At 39.4% G+C, this 22,718-nt stretch overlaps 1 protein-coding gene across 1 annotated transcript in view; it reads right to left on the minus strand.

The window, feature by feature from the left end:
* LOC119720028 (protein TANC1-like) overlaps nt 1-20,820 on the minus strand; it is an 87,480-nt gene extending 66,660 nt beyond the window's left edge. Inside the window, exon 1 of the mRNA XM_038189531.1 lies at nt 20,325-20,820. The gene's annotated coding sequence lies outside the window, so the exon portion shown is untranslated. The remainder of the gene's footprint in view (nt 1-20,324) is intronic.
* Between the last annotated feature and the right edge of the window lie 1,898 nt (nt 20,821-22,718).

Genomic DNA, 22,718 nt, shown 5'->3' on the forward strand with positions numbered 1-22,718 from the left:
CGCGTGCGTATGAGGATAGTTACTAAGCAAATCGCGCGTGTGCACTGCATATTCACGCTGCATAGTCTGGCTCCCAGACCAGACGTGATATGAGCGCCGAGAATAATTGTCAGGTCTAGGGAACCAGACTACACGCTGCACGGACGTACGTCATGTACGACTAGAATAGACTCGGCGGTGAGAAACTGATGAAAAGAGTCTACAAACACGTACAAGTTTAACGTTGCTTTAGAGTTTATTTTCCTGATTAAGGTCGGTCAGCATCGCATATGGAATTCCTGAACCCAGCGGCCCAATAGATAAGGACACATAGAATACTACGATGTAAAAATTGGCTTCTCCAACAAGGTAAAAATATTGAAAATATTGGTCATAATTTTTTTCGCCCGGTTTTGAGCACTTCATACCCTGGACTCCCTCCGTTACTTAGGGAGGAAAGGGAGTCCACCTGGGCTAGTATGTACCGGTACTATACATGTACATGCATGTGTAGTGACCATGAGACTATCAGACCATCAGACACATTCTTTACCCCAAGGTGTCAGACAAATCAACCCCACTGAGTATAGTGTGAATTCTGGGGCCTTGGAAAGATTGGGTCTGGCACATATTTGACTGCTGCTACTGATAGTCAAAATGAAGGAATGTGTGCAGTGCACATGCACATGATGATACCATAAATGTAGAAAGGCATGTACAAGAACATAAACCATGGAGGAATAAGAACACAGCATGTGCACCAAACAGCATGTGCACCATGTATGCAAATTGCAAGTGTAAATGTACCTGTACCTGTACATGTACATGTACATGTTCACCTCTTTCATCAACGAAAACTACATGTACATACTTTTGTACATGTTACACTACGTGTACATGTACATATTCAAGTACCGGTACGCAAGGGGGATAATTTTCTGCAGTGCAGCACAGAAACCTATTTTCATTTTAATCAACAAATCTTAATTATGTAAATTTTGCAATGCACTTAATTAATTTAATTATAAGTCGATAAAACCATGTTGGCAAATCAAGCAATTCTAATTAAAGGCAGTAAATATGAAACCCAGATGCTAAACCAAAGAGCCCGGAGAAAAACCTTTGTGGCACTGGAGAGAATCAACAAATGAGTTGTAATTCACATATGACCCGAGCCGGGAATCGAACCTGGGCCACAGTGGTGAGAGGTGAGGACTTTACACACTAGCCACCAATGCCACCGTGGCATGGGTGGCTAGTGTGTAAAGTCCTCGCCCGTGGCCCAGGTTCGATTCCAGGTTCAGACCCTACCCGGTATGTAAGTAGAGTTGTTCATTGATTCTCTCCTGTGCCATGAGGGTTTTTCCCCCCGGCTCTTTGGTTTTCCTCCCTCTGCAAAAATCAACACTTTCGATCTCAGGCTGTGCTCCGTGGTCAGACATGGGTCGATGGCGGCTGCCTAAGGCCCAAAAAAAAAGTCTCTGGTTTCTGGTATGCGCGCGCGTCGCCGTAGCCATGCGCGTCGGCAAAATGAAAAAGTTTTTTTTTCAATGAAAGATGATGTCTCAAAACCGCCAAACTCACTGGTTTGACTGGAATCCTGCTGCTGCACAATTTTAACGTGTTTTTAGTTGGGGTTATGATCGAGAATAAGCTTTAGGCCTATGTGGCCTCTCTGGACTCCCATATATTTGCACTAAGTTTAGTCGAGCACCATTTTGCAGTCATCTGCCGACATTTGAAGCAAAAAAAAAACAGGGGAAAAAAAAAAAAAGCCGCGTCGCCGCACCACTTCTTGGGCAAGCTCCATACCAGAAACCAGAGACTTTTTTTTTTGGCCTAAGGTGCCTTGACATGACTTTGGTTCGACCATGCTGTAGCCGCATCCTTCACAATTCAGCTTCTCAGCTTCGAGTAAGAATGATTCGGGCCTCCCTCCCCCCAAAAAATTATTGTTATGAACTGCTCTACAGTTGTTGCTAGATTGACTACTGGTATGCCTCCTAAAATTCATGTACCGCTGTTCCTGTGATATTCTATTCAAGCACATGTACCGTACGTACATATTTGTACTGCCCATGTGAACAATGTTGTATGTAGAACTAAGTACCAGTGTTACTGCAGTGCCAGTACCCTCTTACACAATTTCAAAGATTTTAATTTTAAGGCAATTGGAAACCAACCAAAATAATGGAAATCCTAAAAAAATGTCTTTCAAGTCAGTTCAAACACATTTTCACACAATGTCCTTTATTTAAAGGGAAGATACAACATTTGCAAACATCACAAAACGAAATGATCAAATTATCAAAAAATACCTTACTGGATTGTTAGGGAATGACAGTCTAAAGCATCTTGTAAAATCGTGGCTCCTGGTGTTCTGACATTTTCAAGAAAAATGGTATTTTTCCAATGCTGGTCGGCCGACCAGCATTGGAGAAAACTGGCTTTTTTCAAAAACTGCTCCTATTTTTTCATAATTAGTTATTTCGTGTTTTCTTTGCAATTGATTACACAACTGTGAAGGGGTACAAGCCTGCTGGACTGATTCTCTGACCTTACAATTCCCCAAAGTCTATAAATTCTCCGTTTCATCTTAAGTGGGGTCAGGGAATCAGACTACAAGAACATGAATGATTTTCTTGGTTTTTCTAGCATCTACAAGCCCAAAACGTAAAACAAGTCATTTTAACAATATTTGCTTTAACATACTAATCCTCCAAATCCATTTATTTCTGAAAATTGCAGCAAAAGCAAATGTTGTACATTCCCTTTAAGTGAAGTAAACTGTGTCTGTACGTTTGATGCGTCATGACATAAAACCTCGGGGGTCGTGACATACATGTAAACACAATGGCTACCAATTCCCACGCTCTCCTGAATCAAGTTCCCCTGGTTTACTGTCAACAACCAAAGCATGAAATGTCAAACGGTAACTTGTCACGTTTTCCAATTTTGCAATTGTGAGGCTGTCAGAATACATGTGCAATCCCTCTCTTTCCTTATTGCAGCTTTTTCCCCATGGAACACCCGACCCAAAAACCTTGCAAAAGTCATGTACACGTATTGACAGCATAAACATGTTACACACATTTGGGAATTTGTCAGAAAATATTAAGCAAACATGTACATGATCATGCAACATGACTTACTGACAGACTACATGTATTTCACCAGTGACATCATGTCTGTTGGTTTGGCCAAAACAAAATTGTGTGTTTACGGTAACCCGCCCTGCCTGGATATTTATTTTTTTGAGCCAAATTGCCAACCTCAAACTTTTTATTGCCAAATTTGGACAAAATGTACTCCTACCTGTCTGCCTGGATACCTTTTTAAGGGCATTACCGTAAACGCACCGCACAGGTTTTTTTGGTATTACCAAGCATATATCTCATGTTAATACTCTCATTGCAAAGTGATGTAGTACTTTGACATTTATCTTCAAGTACATGTAAACTTGAATCCTCGATCCTGATTGGTCGATCCATAGCAACAAGCAACATTGGGTTGGCACACCTCCAGAATCAAAGTCAGAAATTTATGAGTGCACAGTTTCCCATTATGGTGTTGGAAGTTGCCAGGATGGGTATGGTTCCGAGTAAATCATGCTAGGGAGTTAGGGTTAACAACTATTCTTTATTTTTGCAACGTTGACCTTCCATGGTTTGCCAACCTGTGGTTGGCAAAAAATGCCAACTACAGCTTGGCAAAGTACACGTACCGGTACATGTAAGGCTGAGTAAAAAAAATTAGCAGTTTCTCATCCGGCCTTTTTTTTTTAATGAAGGAGGCGGTCACTTTTTCTTCTTCTTTTTTTACCCCGAGATGGCGGATTTTCCAAGAAGGCAGCATTCTTAAATTTTCTTGACTATTTTGCCGATATAAAAGTGTGTCCAAAAGAGCCATTAAAGGGAATATACAACATTTGCAAACATCAAAAAATAAAACTACCAAGTTTTTACGAAATACCTTACTAGAATGTTGGTAAATGACAGTCTAAAGCATCCTGTAAAATTATGGCACCTGGTGTGAAGTCATTTTCAAGAAAATGGTATTTTTGTATACATTTCCAACGGTGGTCGGCCGACCACCGTTGGAAAAACCTAATTATTTTTCAACTACTGCTCCAACTTTACACTTTTTTCAGTCCAAATGTTGTTTGCTATTGGTTACTTCATGAACGGGTGCAGGCCAGCTAGACTGGTTCCCTTACCTTACAATTTTCCGGCATCTATAAATTGATCCATTTTATCTTTAGTGGAGTCAAGGAACCAGACTTCTTGAACATTTTTGTTTTTCTTGGTTTTTCCAGCATTTTCGAACACAAAACTTCAAACATGTCAGTGTAACAATATTTGATCTATTATACTAACCCCTCAAATAGTTCATTTCTGAAAATTACAGCAAAAGCCAATGATGTACATTCTCTTTAAGTATCCCTTTCTACATACATGTAGCTACCGGTACAATTGTGTAGGAAACAAATACAAAGACAGTATGATGACAATATACTATGAGTAAAACTTATTGCAAATGGATGAATTAACAAAAACTGTTTAAGGAGGCGGCCGGGAAAAAAGGAAGCGGGTGGGGGCAAGAAACTGGTTGATTTTTGTACTTGGCCTACGGTCTCAGGCCTTGCGCCAACTTTTTTTCCTGGCTAGCCCACTGGGCTAGTTAACTGGATATTTTACTAGCCCGTTTAGAGTTTTACTAGCCCGTATATAAAATGTGTGCAGTGAACAAGAAAAAAAACGTTTTCAATCAAAGAGGGCGCTGTTTGCATGCGGCTTTGTGTAGACTTTGCATCAAACGCTTTCAAGGACTCCTGCAACGCCCAGTACAGCTAGCTGTGGCCAGTCAAGGTTAGAAAACTTGATAAATGATGTGAACGAGAATAGTGTGCACGTGCGGTACCGCGCCGTACTGTGTGCTATGCTATATACTACAACCCACCAGTCTACTCTGTTCGTGGCATTCGCGATCTGGTCGCTTATTTGGCCCATGGCGCGAGTATCACGTTTCAAAAACACAAATAAAAACATCCACAAAGACTCAGTTTTTGTAATCGTGTATATATTACCACCGAAAGCATTATACAGTTTGATCAAAATTTTAACAGGTAGGTTTAATACTGAATTTTTCACTAGCCCACTGGGCAACCAAGGAACCAAGTTTAGGTAGCCCGGAGCATTTTTCGCTAGAATTTGTACGCTGGGCTAGTACTTTTTCGAGGCCTGGGTATATACATTTATGCACAATGTATACATTGGGTTACATTAAATACATGTACAATTGAATTTTTGACAATAGTGCAAATGAAGAAATCTTCACATACACGTAAAGACATGCAGTACAATAATTTATGTTTTGCACTGACAGAAACCTGATTCAATTACAAAAATAGCATTTCAATTTTTGCACTCTGAATCCCTTACAATCACATTTAATCCAATTTTTATGTAAATGCCTGCACTTTATCGGCTACAAAAAAAGACACTTTAAAAACAAAATTGGTTAGTCAGGATACTGCTAAACTGCTACTTCTTTAGAAGTCACAAACTGGCTGCGAAATCCTCCGCAATGCACTGGTAGCCTCAGGCAGGATTTAAACTAATCATCGGCTAAAATGGAATTATTCATGATGAGATTAGGCACAGTACATGCATGTGCAGCGTTCATGTGCTTGTACATTATGTATGTAAAAGGAGGGAACATGTATGTATTTACACTAAATGCGCGCAAACTTCATGACTTTTATTTCTCTTAAACACTTTTTTCCAAAGATTGCAGCCTTTCATTTAAAATATTAACAATTACATGCACATGTACATAAACATGAATGGGTATATTTTATTTTTATCTAGTGGGCAATTCCGTAAACTCCAACGTACGTCCGACCACATAATGTACATAAAAAGGTTGTTAGGCCAAAAAAAAAAATACTCGGTCTCTGGTCAGCGCGCGCGTCGATTTTAATCATGCGCGTCAACCTTTCTTTTTTTTAAAAATTAACACAGAAGCTACAACAGCGCCCTCTATTGCCGCACCTCCTCAAATGTTTGTACCAAGGAGCACCAAGGAATGGGGAAATTGCACCAAGGCAAATGATAAAGGGCACCAAGGCAAATTATGGAGGACACCAATGAATAATGAGGACACAAAAAAGCAAAATAGTACCCACCTTGTCTGTACCGGTACAATAAATTCAAGCTTGAAAAAAAAAAAAAAACGCGTCGCCGCATCAATTCCGGAACTTTGGTCTGACCAGAGACCGATTATTATTATTTTTTTGGGCCTTAAGGTGGTGATGTACCTTATTTGTTTGGGTCTGTTATTGTTTTCTATTCATTACATGTGGGTCATTCCACCGGGTTGGAAAACAGTGCATGTTACATCCAAATATTTGGTTATATTATTAAAAATACCGGTATCAATTGATGCGTTATAAACAATTGCTCAACATAATATTTGTCTTAGGGTGTTTCAATACTTAAGAAAGTTTGAAATCATTTGAATGTACTTTGACAAAAATACGAGCAAAAATGTATTAAAATGTATTAAAAAATCTGCTTCCGGTTTCCCTACCTACAATGTACCCTATTCTGACAGCCCCAACCCTAATTTTTTTTATGGGAAAATTCAGAACAAAAAACACCCAAAACCATCAATTTCTAACTTTTACCCTTGACTACACGCAGACGTCTCCATATGATCGTACACAAAAACAATTTGGCAAAAACAAAAAAATTCCCCACCTACCTACCCTATTTTCGAATGTCATGTAATCGGAGCAGAACTGTTGTTCTTATTGGCCTTATCGAGATTTCACTGTGCATTAAAACTGTATTGAAAAAAACATGTACTGTGTATACAGGTAATTTGATGTACGTGTATGTACCTCATAATTATGTGCATATTTGCTTTCGCGCTGAGTGTATGCTTTTAAGCTTGAAGAAGACCGTTTACTATTTTTACACATGGATTATGTGAGCATATCCCTGGAAAAAAAGGATGTACCATCTGTGTTCTTATTTTCATGGTGTGAAGAACCACAGAGGAATTTAGCCAAACTGCATTAACCTTCCATTTCATTCACACAATGAACCATACCATAAAAGACACAATCTCCTTTCTTGGCACGGAAAAACAGCAAGAAACAAAACAACATCGCTCAAGCCTGGTATCCCCATAAAATCTGACCCCAAAGCAAATCAACTGTAAACTCAGAGCTCAGTTTCTTTCTGCTCTTTACACCAGGAGAGGCGAAGTTCCCCGAGCATGAGTAACCTTGTTAATCAATTCTGACATGTCGAATTGTTCCGCCTTGTTAACATCTCACACCAGCGGACAGATTGGCTCAATGTCTTTACTGGTCCGTCCCGGTCCTTCTGCTGTTGGACCTCTGTGTCTTGGCTTTTTATCCAGCCGGCCGACCAGCCAATTTCCGCTAACAATAAGTGGCATGGACAATTTGGACATCTTGCTATTAGTTGAGCAGTGTTTGATCGATACTGTACTGACCTTGGTTTTTCGGACAAACAAGATTGGCTTGGTCTCCAACTAGTCTTTTTCTGGCAACCAAGACATTTTTAAATAATAAAATGTTAAAAGAGAACACATTTTCACTATTTTTTTTATTTAAGATGTAAACATGTACATGTACCATCTGTAGTTTCACTTCGGGGAAAAAAAAATTAAATTGCTACTTTTTTTTAGAAATCTAAAAGCTACAATAATGTATGGATTCATATCCAAAGAAAAGATCATCACGTTTAGTTTTGGAATAGTAACCTGGTACATGTACTTCACAAATTGAATTTCGGCCCAACAATAATTTACATGAAGTTAATAGAAGATACCGATACCTTTTTTGGGACTTGAGTTACAGAGCTCGTATCAGGAGCTTGCGACACCATCACGGTGTCTTTGTCAACTGGTGTTGTTGAGGTCCTCACGTGACCCGTCATGTGACCCGTCACGTGACCAAGGTCGGTCACACAACAGGAGGTGGTCATACATGTAGGCCAGCTCGTACATGTCATCTCTATTCATATGGGGGCGGTGCCTGCAGATTTCTACTGCCTTACAGATTTTGCTTTTCCAGAGGTCGTCCTGCTTGGAGATGATCTTAACATTGTCCACCGAGATGTTATTTCCTGGGTTGGATATACATGTATACCGTATGTTCACCAACATTTGTCAGGGGGGCTGACCTACATTGTACTGAGTGTGTTCTCTGTATCGGGTCTGCAGAGTTGATAAAGCAAGACACCGTGATGGTGTCACAAGCTCCTGGTATGAGCTCTGCAACTCAAGTCCCAAAACAATCTTCTATTTACTTGATATAATAATGGGAGTGGAAACGAACTTTCATGCTCGAATAATGTACATGTTTGGCATCAACCCCACTGAAATAGATAATGTATGGTACCAGTCTACTCGCAAGGCAGATCTGTTTTTGAACAATATACATGTACATGTACAAGGGAAGCTTTTTTTCAGAGAGGTGCAGTCTATTTGCAGAGGCCCAAAATTGAAAATAGAATGAAGATGTAAAATTAAGACACGTACCGGTACATGAACACAAGTTGAAAATTTGTCTGAAGGAAAAATAGAAGAGCATAGACAGTCTTTAATAAGGGAATAAATGTGTGCTCCGGAGGTTTTTATCACTCTGTTTAATACCACTTAGAGTCTGGGTGCTGATAATTACCCGAGCCGGAGGCGAGGGTAATTATCAGCACCCAGACTCTAAGTGGTATTAAACAGAGTGATAAATACCGACGGAGTACATATTTATTCCCATTCATAAATACCTTTTCGGTAAAAAAAAATCATATAATTCGTTCAAAACATCCCGATTTTGTTCAACAAATTCACTTTATGCTTTTTGAAACATCCCTCCTGCAAAATAATGGAGTGTTCAGCTGGCGAGTAAGATGAAAACAACCCTTTTATGGAGATTGACGCGCGCGTATCTTGTTCTACGCGATGTCGCGCAGAACGCACCTGGCGCGTTGCGTTTTGAATTTAGAACTATAAAATTCTAACTCCCTGGTAGTGTTGCGCATGCCTACGTGAGGATTGTGGACGTTCAACCAATGAAACGATAAGAGGCACTGGATTTTTAGGAGTCCATATTTTATTGTGACACTGGAAAAGTGTTTAAGACCAGCTAGCCATGTCTTTATCATCCGTTTAATACCGGCCACGTGACGGGCTCTCGACCAATAGGAATGGCTAAACTGTCTGAGGTATTTATGAATATAAATTTAATTGTTTTTTCTTTTCTGTGTTGGTGGGATGGCATGGGGAGGCAAGTACCGTACCCGCTCAACGATTACAAAGGGCAAACTGGAGAAGATCACTGGGAAGGAGCTTAGTCGACGATGTGTGACGCTCTCCCGAAGACGCTATGGCTTCGTGCAGATTTAGAAAACAAATAGCACTATCTACAATTTGTGAACAGAATCCAAAGCGAAGAAGGGACCAGCCGAACTGTCACTAGTACAATTATGCATTTTTATTGTACAAAATTACCTGTTCAAGATAATACATACATGTACACGTGTGTATGATGTTGATCAGTTTAGATTTAATTATAGGCAGACAGACTACACTGACCCCTTGAGTTTACACATGACTTCCAACTGGAAGCAAATCGGTCAAAAGCACCGCTATCATCACCTCCAACTTGGCCTTGTACATGTACAGTACATTAGAGAGAATCTGAGGTGTATCAGTCCAGAATATCTGGGACAGAAATAGAAGGTTCGATTGGAATGTTACATGTATCACCTTTGTGGGATGTTTTGCCAACTGTGCGGTTTGAAAGATTAGGAGTTCCGGCCGACCTGTTTTTTCGCTCCCTTGATTTAATAAGGCCAACGCAAGATTGAAACAACAGAAGAGTAGTAAAGTTCTGCAAAGTACGGTACTGTATAAGAACAGAAATTGACTGACCAACAGCAAACATTTGCTTGGTTTACCAACCAAAATGGCAAGTGTTGCATATTTTCATTTGTGACAACATCTTAGTTGATTTTTCGGTGTCCGCTCATAAGTCCGACGCCTCATAGGTCCGACGCCTCATAAGTCCGACAAAATCGCATCCCCTAACCAAATAAAGGCCCATAAGTCCGACGCCTCATAGGTCCAACGCCTCATAAGTCCGACGCCTCAAAGCTCCGACACCTAGTAAGTCCGACAAATTAAACGCCTAATTTTTCTGTTGTCGGACTTATGAGGCGTCGGACTTATGAGGCGTCGGACCTATGAGGCGGAATAAATAAATTGTATGCCTTATAAGTCCGACGCCTCATACATGTAAGTCCGAAATTTTGGACTTACATGTATGAGGCGTCGGACCTATGAGGCGTCGGACTTATGATACGGCCCCAATTGTTCGTATACGTGTAAAAATAGCAGTATTTTCTTGCGTCGCTGTGAAATTGGGCAAAAATCAGCTCTTGAAGGACAACCTCCTCAGTTAACTAAATACCCACCCACACAAAAATCCACATCCAATGACACCAATTGTCAGCACCCAACCCAACGGTTAACCAAAAATTACACATAATTTGAAATTACACGTGTACAATTTGAACTTTTCAAAGATGAAAAGGACACATGGAATATGACCCCCATCAATGTACTTGATGCTGATTGATAATCATCTTAACAGCAATTACATGCAGCCTTGACATGATTCACATCTGTTTATCAAATTAACCAATAGTGCAAAGTTTGTTTATGCAATGTCAATTTACACAGATCTAGGCTTATCACTATCAGTCACCAGGATCAATCAGTACAATACTAGATATGGGATAATGGAGGTTCTCACATGTATTTGTATCACAAATAGTTGTCAAGGAAAACTTGGGTACATTTTAAAAACAACTAACATCCTTACATTTTCAACATCAAAACTGGACCTTGTGTATCCTCAGCTGGCGGTTTGTTTCTCATGAGGGCACTATTGTTTTAGTGAAGTTCTGCATAGCACTTTCAAAATCTAGGATATGAAAGCCCATTTCTTTTAGCAAACGAAAACAATTCACACACATCCGTATGTGATTTGTTTTCGTTTTGCTGAAAGAACACTCAACTTTTTTGTGATCCATGGACAGAACCTTAAAACGGCGGCTGTGTTTAAAAATTCCATAACTTGAAAAGTACATGGGTGATTTGAATGATTCTTGTACTAAAAGAAAGCTTATGAATTGGACTTTCATATCCTAGATTTTGAAAGTGCTACATGTACATGCAGAACTTCACTAAAACAATGGTCCCGACATTTGGGTTTCGGTTGTTGTTTTTTTGACTCACCCTATACATGTATGTATCTCTGCAAATTAGTAAATAAATACATGTATACTGCAAATATATGTACCGGACGGTACCGGTATGTGGCCTTGGGAAAATCAATTTGTGATAAAAAGATTACAAATATAAACTTAAGAGTATGAGATCACAACTTTAGGGTGATTAAAATTTTAGAAACAAATCTGATCATGAACATACCGGTACATACCGGTCGGTACATGTATATGTATACATGTACAGTTCACCCTTCGTAGTGGAGGGATGTTTTTTTTTAAATTAAAAAAAAACACAACTCAGCTCACACTTTCAAAGAATATTGTGATTTCCTCCATATGATACAAGTGCAATGTACGTATCATCTGCCCTGTCATGCAAACTGCCCATCCATCCCGGCCCTTAAGAGATTGATGTCCTATATAGCCCCCGTGCCATCTTGCTACATCATCACCATCCTCTTAAGGAGCTTGCATCAACGATCAAGACAACTGGAGATCCTTGCGCGGAGCCCCGATTATTTATGGCTTGTGACATACACACAGTCACGGAATCTATTTTGCAGAGTCGTCCGGTGATGCTGTCATGAATGCCTCTGCCATGCCCCTGCTCTGGCAACCATTTCAATCCCAATGAAGATGCCTTAATTGAAATGTGCCAGTCTTTGCCTGGGCCTTCCTTCAGTCAGCTTGTCAAGCTGATGCGTACACCACATTGCGAATGTATACCAAATTATGACATGGAATCCCATAATCATTGGAAATGTGCTTGCAATAAATTCTGATCACCCCCTTATTCAATTGGCATAAACAATAATGTACAGTATGTAAGTCAACGATTTTTTATAAGTGATGTACTGCACATGCACAACATATTAGTGTACTTTGATAAATGCACAGCTCGAAGCAAAACACGTACGCTGTGAGGTCAATTTTTCATAAAGTACATAAATATGTACAGTACATTACGGATGGTCAGGTTGACATACTGGTAGCAGTACTTTCCTTGCCTTCCACCGTTGTGACCCGAGTTCGATTCCTGCCTCGGCCAATAATTTGCCAATATGTGGATTGGGTTTTCAGTGCCTATTTTTACGTATTCCGAGGGTTGTCCTAAGAACATTCTTCTGGGTTTTTTTTCTTCCCACATCATTGCCTTCTCTTTACTCGGCCCCATGGGAGACCAGTGAATTTCTTCCTGCACATAATTGTCTTCTCTTTACTCGGCCCCATGGGAGACCAGTGGATTCCACTGAATGACTACCCAGTAAATTTGTGTACCTCATACTGGTACATGTATGAAGGCCATTTAGGCCAAACTTGTACAAGTGTGTGTTGTAAAGCTGTCACTGCTATTGGCAATGTTGCACAAGATGTCACATGAACATTGTTTATGTCAACACACAATGAATCCTTTTTCTGTATACAGAAATGTATTGAGCTACATCTCTACACAAATATAATGTGTGTAAAATGTACATGTACATGTACATGTACCTGTCTACATGTCATGTTCTGATGTACGATACATGTACGTGTACATGTGTAAATGGACATAACATAGTGCATGCATTAGATGTACAGTAGTTCATGACAGTTACATGTACATACTGTATCATCGTGAATACATGCACACATAATCTTACACTGTAGGCCTACAGTTTTGCTTTAAAACCCTAACCCACCTCACTCCTCCAAAATCCTCCTGGCGGTTTTGGAGGATTCTAGAGGATTGAGGATGAATGGTGATTGAATCAAATGAGGATTCTGGAGGATTGAGGATGAATGGTGATTGAAGCACATGAGGATTTTGGAGGATTGAGGATGAATGGTGATTGAAGCACAAGAGGATTTTGGAGGATTGAGGATGAATGCATTTTGAGGCAGGACTGTCTATGATGATTTTGAAGGATTTGGCGTTGGTTATCCTTCATTTAAACACGATTGCAAAATTTGGAGATGAGAAGGATTTTGGAGGATTGACGATGAATGCATTTTGAGGCAGGACTGTCTGACAATTTTGAAAAATTTAGGCGGAGTTGCAAAATTTTGGAGGATTTTGGAGGATTGAGGATGGTTCTTAGCAAAAAGGGCCTAGGGGGTTAGGGTTCTACATCAATTGAAAAAAAAAAGCAAAAACGCAGCAGCCATTTCTTTTATTAAATCTCAAGTACAATTTCATGTGTACCATTGTACCCTGCAGTGTTGCACACCATACAGTAACAGTAAACAGAGTGTTATTTCTCATTACAGAAAGGCCCAACAGACATTCTCCAGCGCATCCATCACTGTCACGTCTGTTAGTTCCTTACACACTGCCAACAGTTCAATCCATCAATTATTCTCAGAAACCTCCGTCCACACCTTCCAGAGTGATTATCTGACACTGCTGACCATAGACTGGCCTTGAGCAATTAACTACAGGGGGCAGTTCATTTTAAATTTATTTACAGTGACCGTTTTTTGAGGGAGAGTCTCTTAAACTACAGCGTCATTATTCAGTCACCCACCAAGGCTGTGAATGCAATCGGCATTGTTGTGGCTATGATTCATACCCCCTTCCGACACAAGCAATGATGGTACATGTAAATGCCCTTCTCAGTCCTTCATTTAAAGAAAATCCAGGAGAGCTATAAATCGCTCTCCTCAAATATTCGAGGAGAGCAAATCGCTCTCCTTAAAATCTACGGATAAACAGCGGTAAAACGACGGGTTACCATTGTTTTTGTTTTATTTTGAATATAAGGATTTATTCAAGGGGCTGCATTATTATTAGTTTTTGCATAATAACATATGCTCAAGTTGCGTTACTTTTTTCGTTTTTGTAACTGTAAGACAAGGTAAAATTTATTTTAAACAAGTCAGGTGTGTTTACAAACACAAATGCCCCGCAACCGTGACTGTTTCCATGACATAACACCACTCTTTTAACATCAACTTACATGTACCTTGGTCACATGGAACATTCATTGACAGCATTAGTGTCTTCTGTAGGTTTTATATGAATTAATCCCTAATCCCTATGATCTCAGAATAAATACAAGATTTCTATTGTTTTAGCCACTGTGACCTTGACCCTTGACCTTTCGACCCCCAATGCGATAGGCTCCTTAGGATTGCCAAGGACAATCCACAAACCAAATTTGAAGTTCATATGTAAAGTATATCTCAAGTTATCGCGCTGACAAAATTTCTTTTGTTTTTGCCACTGTGACCTTGACCCTTGACCTTTTGGCCCCAAATGCAAAAGGCTTCTTAGGATTGCCAAGGACAATCCACAAACCAAATTTGAAGTTCATATGTAAAGTATATCTCAAGTTATCGCGCTGACAAAATTTCTATTGTTTCAGCCACTGTGACCTTGACCCTTGACCTTTCGGCCCCAAATGCAATAGGCTTCTTAGAATTGCCAAGGACAATCCACAAACCAGATTTGAAATTCATATGTAAAGTATTTCTCAAGTTATCGCGCTGACAAAATTTCTATTGTTTCAGCCACTGTGACCTTGACCCTTGACCTTTCGGCCCCAAATGCAAAAGGCTTCTAAGGATTACCAAGGACAATCCACAAACCAAATTTGAAGTTCATATGTTAAGTATTTCTCAAGTTATCGCGCTGACAAAATTTCTATTGTTTCAGCCACTGTGACCTTGACCCTTGACCTTTCGGCCCCAAATGCAAAAGGCTTCTTAGGATTACCAAGGACAATCCACAAACCAAATTTGAAGTTCATATGTTAAGTATTTCTCAAGTTATCGCGCTGACAAGATTTGTCCGGACACACACACCCACCCACCCATACTTGTTTCACATGACTAGTGTGGACTTTCCATTGCTTTCGTGTAGTTAAGAAAAACCAGTGAAAAAACTCATTTTTCTCAAACTGTGAAAACTCTTTCAACCCAATTTTTTTTCTATGATTCCCTTTAGTGTTTCTCTTCATTCTGCTACAGATAAACCTAACCCAAAAATGCCTCTAAACCTGTTTTCCAGAAATGGGGAAACACTGTGTGGACGTGGGGCAAGTCCACACAACGTCGGTGCTACCTACATTATGTGGACGTCTTTTGTTCGGAAGTCCACACTGCGTATGTAAGACAAACTCACCCACACACACACCCACACACCCACCCACCCACCCACCCACCCACCCACGGAAGGACAAGGCGGAAACAGTATGCCCCTTCGGCTTCGCCGCGGGGCATAAAAAACTATACCTAAATGGAGATTAATAAAAGGTTTGACTACTGCTCAGGCTTTCATTTTTTAATACAGGTGTCAGTTGGTTCATCACTTGATTATACTTGGAAAATGGAGAGTTAATAAACGGCACATAAAGCAACTGAAAAATTGCTTTCAGATTCGTTAAAATTATATGAAATTTTCAGCCTGAACTATTTCAATTGCTCTACGAAAGCTTCACAAAAAGGGCCTCAAAATGACACAAACTTGCCTTAAGTTTTATCGAAAATATCTGCCGTCGATAATCTTAAAAATAACGGAAAATGCAGGTCAAGTATGCCATATACACAATGCTAGTCACGACGAGAAACTGGCTAACAACATCTGAACTTCGCACTAGTACGAGCGTTTGTGATGCACTGTGTGTGGTGGGCCGGCAATCAGACTCGTTTCACGGTATAGGATTTCGGTGAAACACGCTGCATCGTTTCACTTCACATACCAGTAAAACTTCCTCAAAATAAATTCATGAACACGGGAAATACATACACAGACAAGAGAGATCAAGTTTTGTGAATAAGCTTGCAAAGATCGTCCTTCTCAATCGTTGTTTTCTTGGCATTTTTACGACGTCTATTCCGTCCAGCCTGCACGCAAAACACTGTACGGCAGGCAGTGCATTGCACCGCGCAGGACTATTACATTGACTGGTTACCGCATTTTCATCATGCCTTCATTGGGACTTAGTGCGCGGCGCAGCGGGAACCAGTCATTGCTGCACTTGCACGTACGGGCCCACGTGTTTTCATGCAGCTCTACGCGATATGCAGATTGTGCACGCACAGTATACAACCGCTGTACACACACGATCTTATACAGTACGTACGAGCTCGGTGTTCGTTCATTTTTAGCGATGTCCAGCGGCATATTAACGTGAGTTTGGGCATTATACCAACGAAAAATACGTGTAGCTTAAGACTTAAAATCCTTTGCGTTTTTATCACTTCTTATTTTTAAACTTCCCGTGTTTGACGAGCCCTCTTTTGGATTTCTGAGGAGCGCTATTTTTAGCGCTCCTTCGAGACAGTCGAGGAGCGCAGTAGGAGCGCCTGCGCGATCGCGCTCCTTAAAAATGAAGGACTGCCTTCTCTATAGTATACATACCGGTACATGCACAAATGTGCATGGCTGTCAGTCATTGCACATTCAGGAAAAAAAACACTCAAAATTCATTAATTCTTCACCCATAGGCTTATCATTCATGTCAGAGCAAAAAAGTACATAGTTATAGCATGTGCATGGATACCTGTCTAGAACGACCACGTGTCCATTCTATACAGGTACAAATGCATATCACACTGCGTTCCTTGCGCGCGTTGCACGTGCACACGCGTATAGAACCTGCCCGCACGCCCCCACTAAGAAGTGCCTCCGCTCAGTCTCATGCCCAGCAGGAAAGCCTGCAGTTATCAAAGGTTACATCGCAGTGATTTCATTTAATGAATACCGGTATTTACTTGCATAAAATGTGAGTAACAACAATTTATCTTTTTGACAGATTGGCATGACATAACAAAACAATTGTTGACTGCTGTGATATGGGATATGTCATTTTTATGACATAGCACCCTTGTCTTGCCTGGGTGCTACATATATGTCCCCCTCAGGTGTTCAAAACAACATATCCCACATCACAGCAGTCAACAATTGTTAAATGTACAGCTTTGAAAGTTAACACACATTCTGAGGTATTTTGGGCCAGTACATGCATTGAAAACCTACGATCTACAGTACAAGTACACATACTTCTCCAAAAATGTACGCGAGTTACCGAGTTACATAAACTTTGTACAACATTATTGGGGGGTTCAAACCATAGTTAACAAATTAGTTAACTTGAACAAGTTGACACAGGATACGCATGCATGTACTGGCATGTCATGAAATTGTTTGATGTAGGCCCTACTCACTGCAAAGAACATACAATAAAAAACAACCTGTGTTTTCTGCATTATAAAGCTATGTATGTTTCTCAATTGGGAGTGACATTTAGAGGCTAAGACAATGATCGCGTCCTAGAAACTGACAACTTCGAAAGAGTGCAAGATTTCTCCACTACGACACAGCCCATCCTTTTCCATCCCCAGGCTCTAGGAGCCCATCCCCCTCACCATCTCGGCATTTTAGTACAGTAGTGCCGCGTGATCCGCATGCTAATGAGAAAGTCACCAGACCATGTAATTAACTGCCCTAGATATGTGTATATCAATATACTTGGACCACATCAATCTTAATAGTGTCCCAAGTTCGTGTATACGTCTTCATAGTTTGGACATTGGAAAATAATTTGCAGTTAAATGTTTGTTGCCAATAAAGGCTGGAGTACATTCCGCATGAATTTGAATGAGTAACAAATTTCCCTGGCGTTGAAATGTGTTCACCTTTGATTCACTTATAAATGTATTTCCTGCGACATTCTGACATCAATATCATAATTAATTAATTATAATTAATATATAATAATTAATCAATCACTTCCGCAATAGAATTATCACTGTTTCATTTTATAAGTTAACAACAAGGGTCAAATCAGGTTCAGGCAAATGTGAAACCGAAGCTGATTTCCTAATGACAACATCGGTGGTTTCATTTGCAATGTTTCCCAGTTATCATAAGTTTTGTCCGCACTAACATTATTGGGAAGTTATAAAGTGGAATATTATTTATATAATACAATAATAATAATAATGTGGGATCCATTAAATTTGCAAAACGGAAATAGTTTTCTTTTTTCTTTACCATATCTTGATTCTTATTTATTTATTTCCTTTGTAAACACAGAGCGCCATTTTCTACGGGCTACCACAAGGATATAACTTTAAGCCGTGGTTGGGAACAGATTTCACCAATAATTCCATATTACCACAGTAATATTATGTTAGAAAGAAGCTTTTTAATAAGGCATTGGTAGCATTTGTTGGTTATTTTTTTCATCTTTTTGCATTTTCAACATACCACCCTCAATGTGTTTGGGAACAAAATTTCACATTCTCTCTTTTTGAGACATTGGCCTTCCGTAGTTTGCCAACCACAGTTTGGTAAAGAAATGTGTATAATAAATTCACACACACGTAGATGGACATGACCTTCAAACAGTGGCATAATTTATCTTGTTATTGGCTGGTCCGGCTGATGTCTAGAACCATCTGTCTACATGTATTTCTGCCATTTGCCCTGTAATCAGTTACATTAAGCTGCTGCCCACGATCCAGTGCAAACCCGGTTTCCCTTCGTTTGCCAATTTGTGAATGCAATTACACCAAACATACCAGTCCCATCTGCAGTGTACATGTACCGGTACGTGTACCGCATGCACCTCAGGCTCTGGAATATTTATGTGCTATGCAATCTGTAATTGGCCATGATGAAAGATGCCTGCAATGCTCACCGTACAAGATGATAACATGAACATGGCTCATCAAATTTTTTTTATGAAATCTTGAATACATACGAAACAAGCCATTTTCCCAACAAAATACGTGGACTAATAAATGCTGAATAAGACTTTATTACAAGTTACCACACGTTTTTACAAATGTGTTAAAACCTCCTGCTATTTAAACAGTCACAGACAGTCAACATTTCCATCCAGTTTCCCTGCTATACTTTCAACAAAGGCAAGTCACCAGCAGTCAGATCATAAGTCAAGCAAGCACTGTGACTAGTCAAATTGGGTCAACAAACACAGCAGGCAAGTTGTGGTTACAGCTGGCTTATCAATCACCCGGAGTCAATGCATACATGTAGTTGCTGCTGTATCAAGTTGCTTAAACAGTCAGGGCCAGTCAATCCTGCTTTATGTAGGCTGGGAATTCTTAACTGTTGAAAACAGTCACTTATTTGATTTTGACTGAAAGGACTACTTGGCACATAGGAGGGATTTATGTAAACTTGAATTCCATCAAACAATTTTCATTTACAGTAACAAAGGAAGACAAACATTTTGTACTAAACTTTACCATTTTTTCTCAGTCACAGACATTGTAAACAAAACCTGTAATCCCATTTTTTTATGAGGATAACACATTTGTATTTTAACAAAAAAGGCAAGTTACTGGTTAGACCAAACCAAATTCACAAATAAGTTAACAAAGAAGGCACCATCTCAAAAGTTACATATGTAGGACCAATGCCATGTTATTTTTGGTGGGCAGAACACAACAAAGTGACACACATTTTTTTCTTTCCCACCAAAACACAGTAAGGCACCCACCTTGTTAGTTCTAGAAGTAGGCCTATGCCTTCAAAAAAAGTACAAAACTTCATCCCCCGAAAAAAAAACACAAACAAAAACAAAACAAACACATTTTAAAAGGAACAAGAAAACACCTTTAGTTTAATAACATTAACAAGAGACAAATCATAACGTTACATTTATTTATGCCATTGGCAGTGGGCTAATTTATTTTGGAAAGATTGTTGCATCCTGACCAGTGACGCCACTTTTTCATCATGTAACCTCAATAAAGGTCAGTCATTGCAAAAATGTTGAAAGGACCTGAATCTGGGGCAGAGAAACATTTCCAATTTTGTTAGGAAATACTTTGAAAATGTTCTTGAAGCTGCTTGATTCTCCATAGACTTTGTACACAACCACAGAAGTGGCGTCTAGTCTGGACATTCTTTATTTTTCACAAAGTTACAGGGAGGAATTGAACGCAAAATTGCTTCTCAACAGTTGATTGACAGTGATTTCGCACTGTAGAAAACAGCACTGCAGCAAGGCCTCCCCAGTTAGACCCCTTCACAACGGCAACTCAGTTAGGCCTACTCACCTTCTCAAATCAGCTGAGCCCGAAACTGAAGGCGGCTAGCCTACTCTTCCAAACAGAAGCGGGGAGATTTATTTCCAAGTCAGTCAGTACGAGGGGCCTACTAAAATCCTTCGATATTCAGAGAAGAGTAGATCTAAAACACTTCTCGCTTAACGTTCAGATGTCCCATAAGCAACAACGTATGAGTTCCATTTCGTAGTTAAGAGCGAAAAAGACGGTCACTGGTGACATTTTATCTGTCTCTCGTTCGCAAACGCGACCACAACGATCGACAGCTCCACGCATATCATCAGTGTACAAATTATTTTGTGTGCACAAATGAATAGCTTAGTCCGGATCCCAATTTCTTACCATTCTATTTCATATCGCTACATGAAAGGTTTCAATCTACCGTGGGACCTGCTATTCTAAAAATAGACTTTAGACAGTTCTATTTTGAATAGGGCTTAATGCGTGGTTATTTTGGTAGAATGTCAAGATGAACTAAAAAGGTGCAGCTATTTACTCAGTAAATTAATGGAGCTACAAAAAAAAATAATCACAGTAACACGACAACAAGTTTCAATAGAATTCAGGAGAGCACAATTTCCTTTTGTTTGTATTACAACGTCGATTGTTTTATTCAGATGTTATATCCCACCCCAACCTGAACATCGCATAGTCCAAGTGTCAAATGACGTGTCCTGTCATTTTCCGACAAAAGGGGGCGTTCCGAGATTTTCGGCTACTAAATTGTGTATACACAATTGATAGTATGATCAGGATTGAGGGCGCTATTTATGGCTAAGGGTGCGGACCAGTAAATTAACCCCTGTAGACCTCAGTGATAATTATGCGCATTTCAAAAAAAATATTAAAACTATTCACAATTACTCTCCAAGGTGTTGGAGACACCCATCAAATTAAAGCTTATTTGATCATTTTTCATTTCTGTTCAATTGTTAAGTGGTAATTGAATGACTTTTGGGGAAAATTCCATCTAAAGATGATCATCCCTTATTGGCCAATTGCCATTTATTAGAAAAATTATGCCTGCGCTTCATTGGATAATAGAGCAATTTAAGGGCCCAATTTCATCCGAATATCACATTAATACAAGCTTGCAGGCCTGTGCGCGGCTTCCCCCAACTTTTTTTTTTTTACAAACCTTCAAGTTCATGGCCAACAAAATGCTCCAACAGCAACAAAAAATAGGGGGCATACAAATCGTGATTTGGCCCGCGCAGGCATTTTTTTGCCTATTTTAATGGTCTGCAACCTTAATATAACCGGAATTTTTCATTTTTCTTATTGGATTGTAGCTCAGTTACCGCTCGATGCCCGAGCTTTGTATTTATTTTATTTGTTAATTTTTTTGCAGTCTTATTTAAACAGAGTGGCCTCCTCAGTTAAAAAAAACTGCTTTCCTTGAGGGCCCTGTACAAAAAAAATTAAATATAAAAAAAAACAATTAAAACTATAAACCAATTAATTAAGTAATATTTAAAATAAAAATAAAAAATACAGTTATTAAAATATAAACATAAATTAATGTTAATTGTTTAAGCAAATATAAAGTCATAAAAAGCAAGACAAAAGATAACAGCAAATTAATAATGTATATGCAATAAAAAAATAAAACAAAATCCTACAAAATATTACGACAACATGGATATAATTAACATGCACAATTATATCATAAAACACATCCACTGGAAAATAAAATGTCCCACAATTCAAAGAAGTAAAGTAAAAAACAAAACTAAAAAAAAAAACCGGGACGTCATTAGAATAAACAATTAGGCATATCAGTAAATAAATGAAATAATAAATGAAATAAAAAAAATAAATAAGTCGGTCTCTGGTCAGCGCGCGCGTCGATTTTAATCATGCGCGTCAATCTTTTTTATTTCCAAAATGTTCCGCGGTAGCTCCAACAGCGCCCTCTATTGCCGCACCTCCTCATTTTTTTTTTTACCAAAGAGCACCAAGGAATGGGAAATTGTACCAAGGCAAATGATCGAGAGCACCAAGGCAAATTATGGAGAACACCAGTGTACATGAGGACACCAAAAAAAAGCAAAAATAGTACCCCACCTTGTCTGTACAATCCAAGCTTGAAGAGAAAAAAAAAAGAAGCCGCGTCCCCGCGTCAATTCCGGAACTTTGGTCTGACCAGAGACCGAACATTTTTTTTTTTTTTGCCTAAGCAAGAGAAGTGCAAACCCATAACAGTGTAAAGTAGACCATAATATGACCAATATAAAACACATCCACTTTAAAAACCCAAAAATACAATTATAAAACACAAAACAGATAAAAGGGGACGTCATTAAAATGAAACAATTTTCATCAACAGTCTCCCTACATAATTTTCATCAACAGTCTCCCTACAGCCATATCCCATCTGTCTGG

The sequence above is a fragment of the Patiria miniata genome, unplaced genomic scaffold (assembly GCF_015706575.1).
Source record: "Patiria miniata isolate m_02_andy unplaced genomic scaffold, ASM1570657v1 HiC_scaffold_9, whole genome shotgun sequence".
Taxonomy (NCBI): domain Eukaryota; kingdom Metazoa; phylum Echinodermata; class Asteroidea; order Valvatida; family Asterinidae; genus Patiria; species Patiria miniata.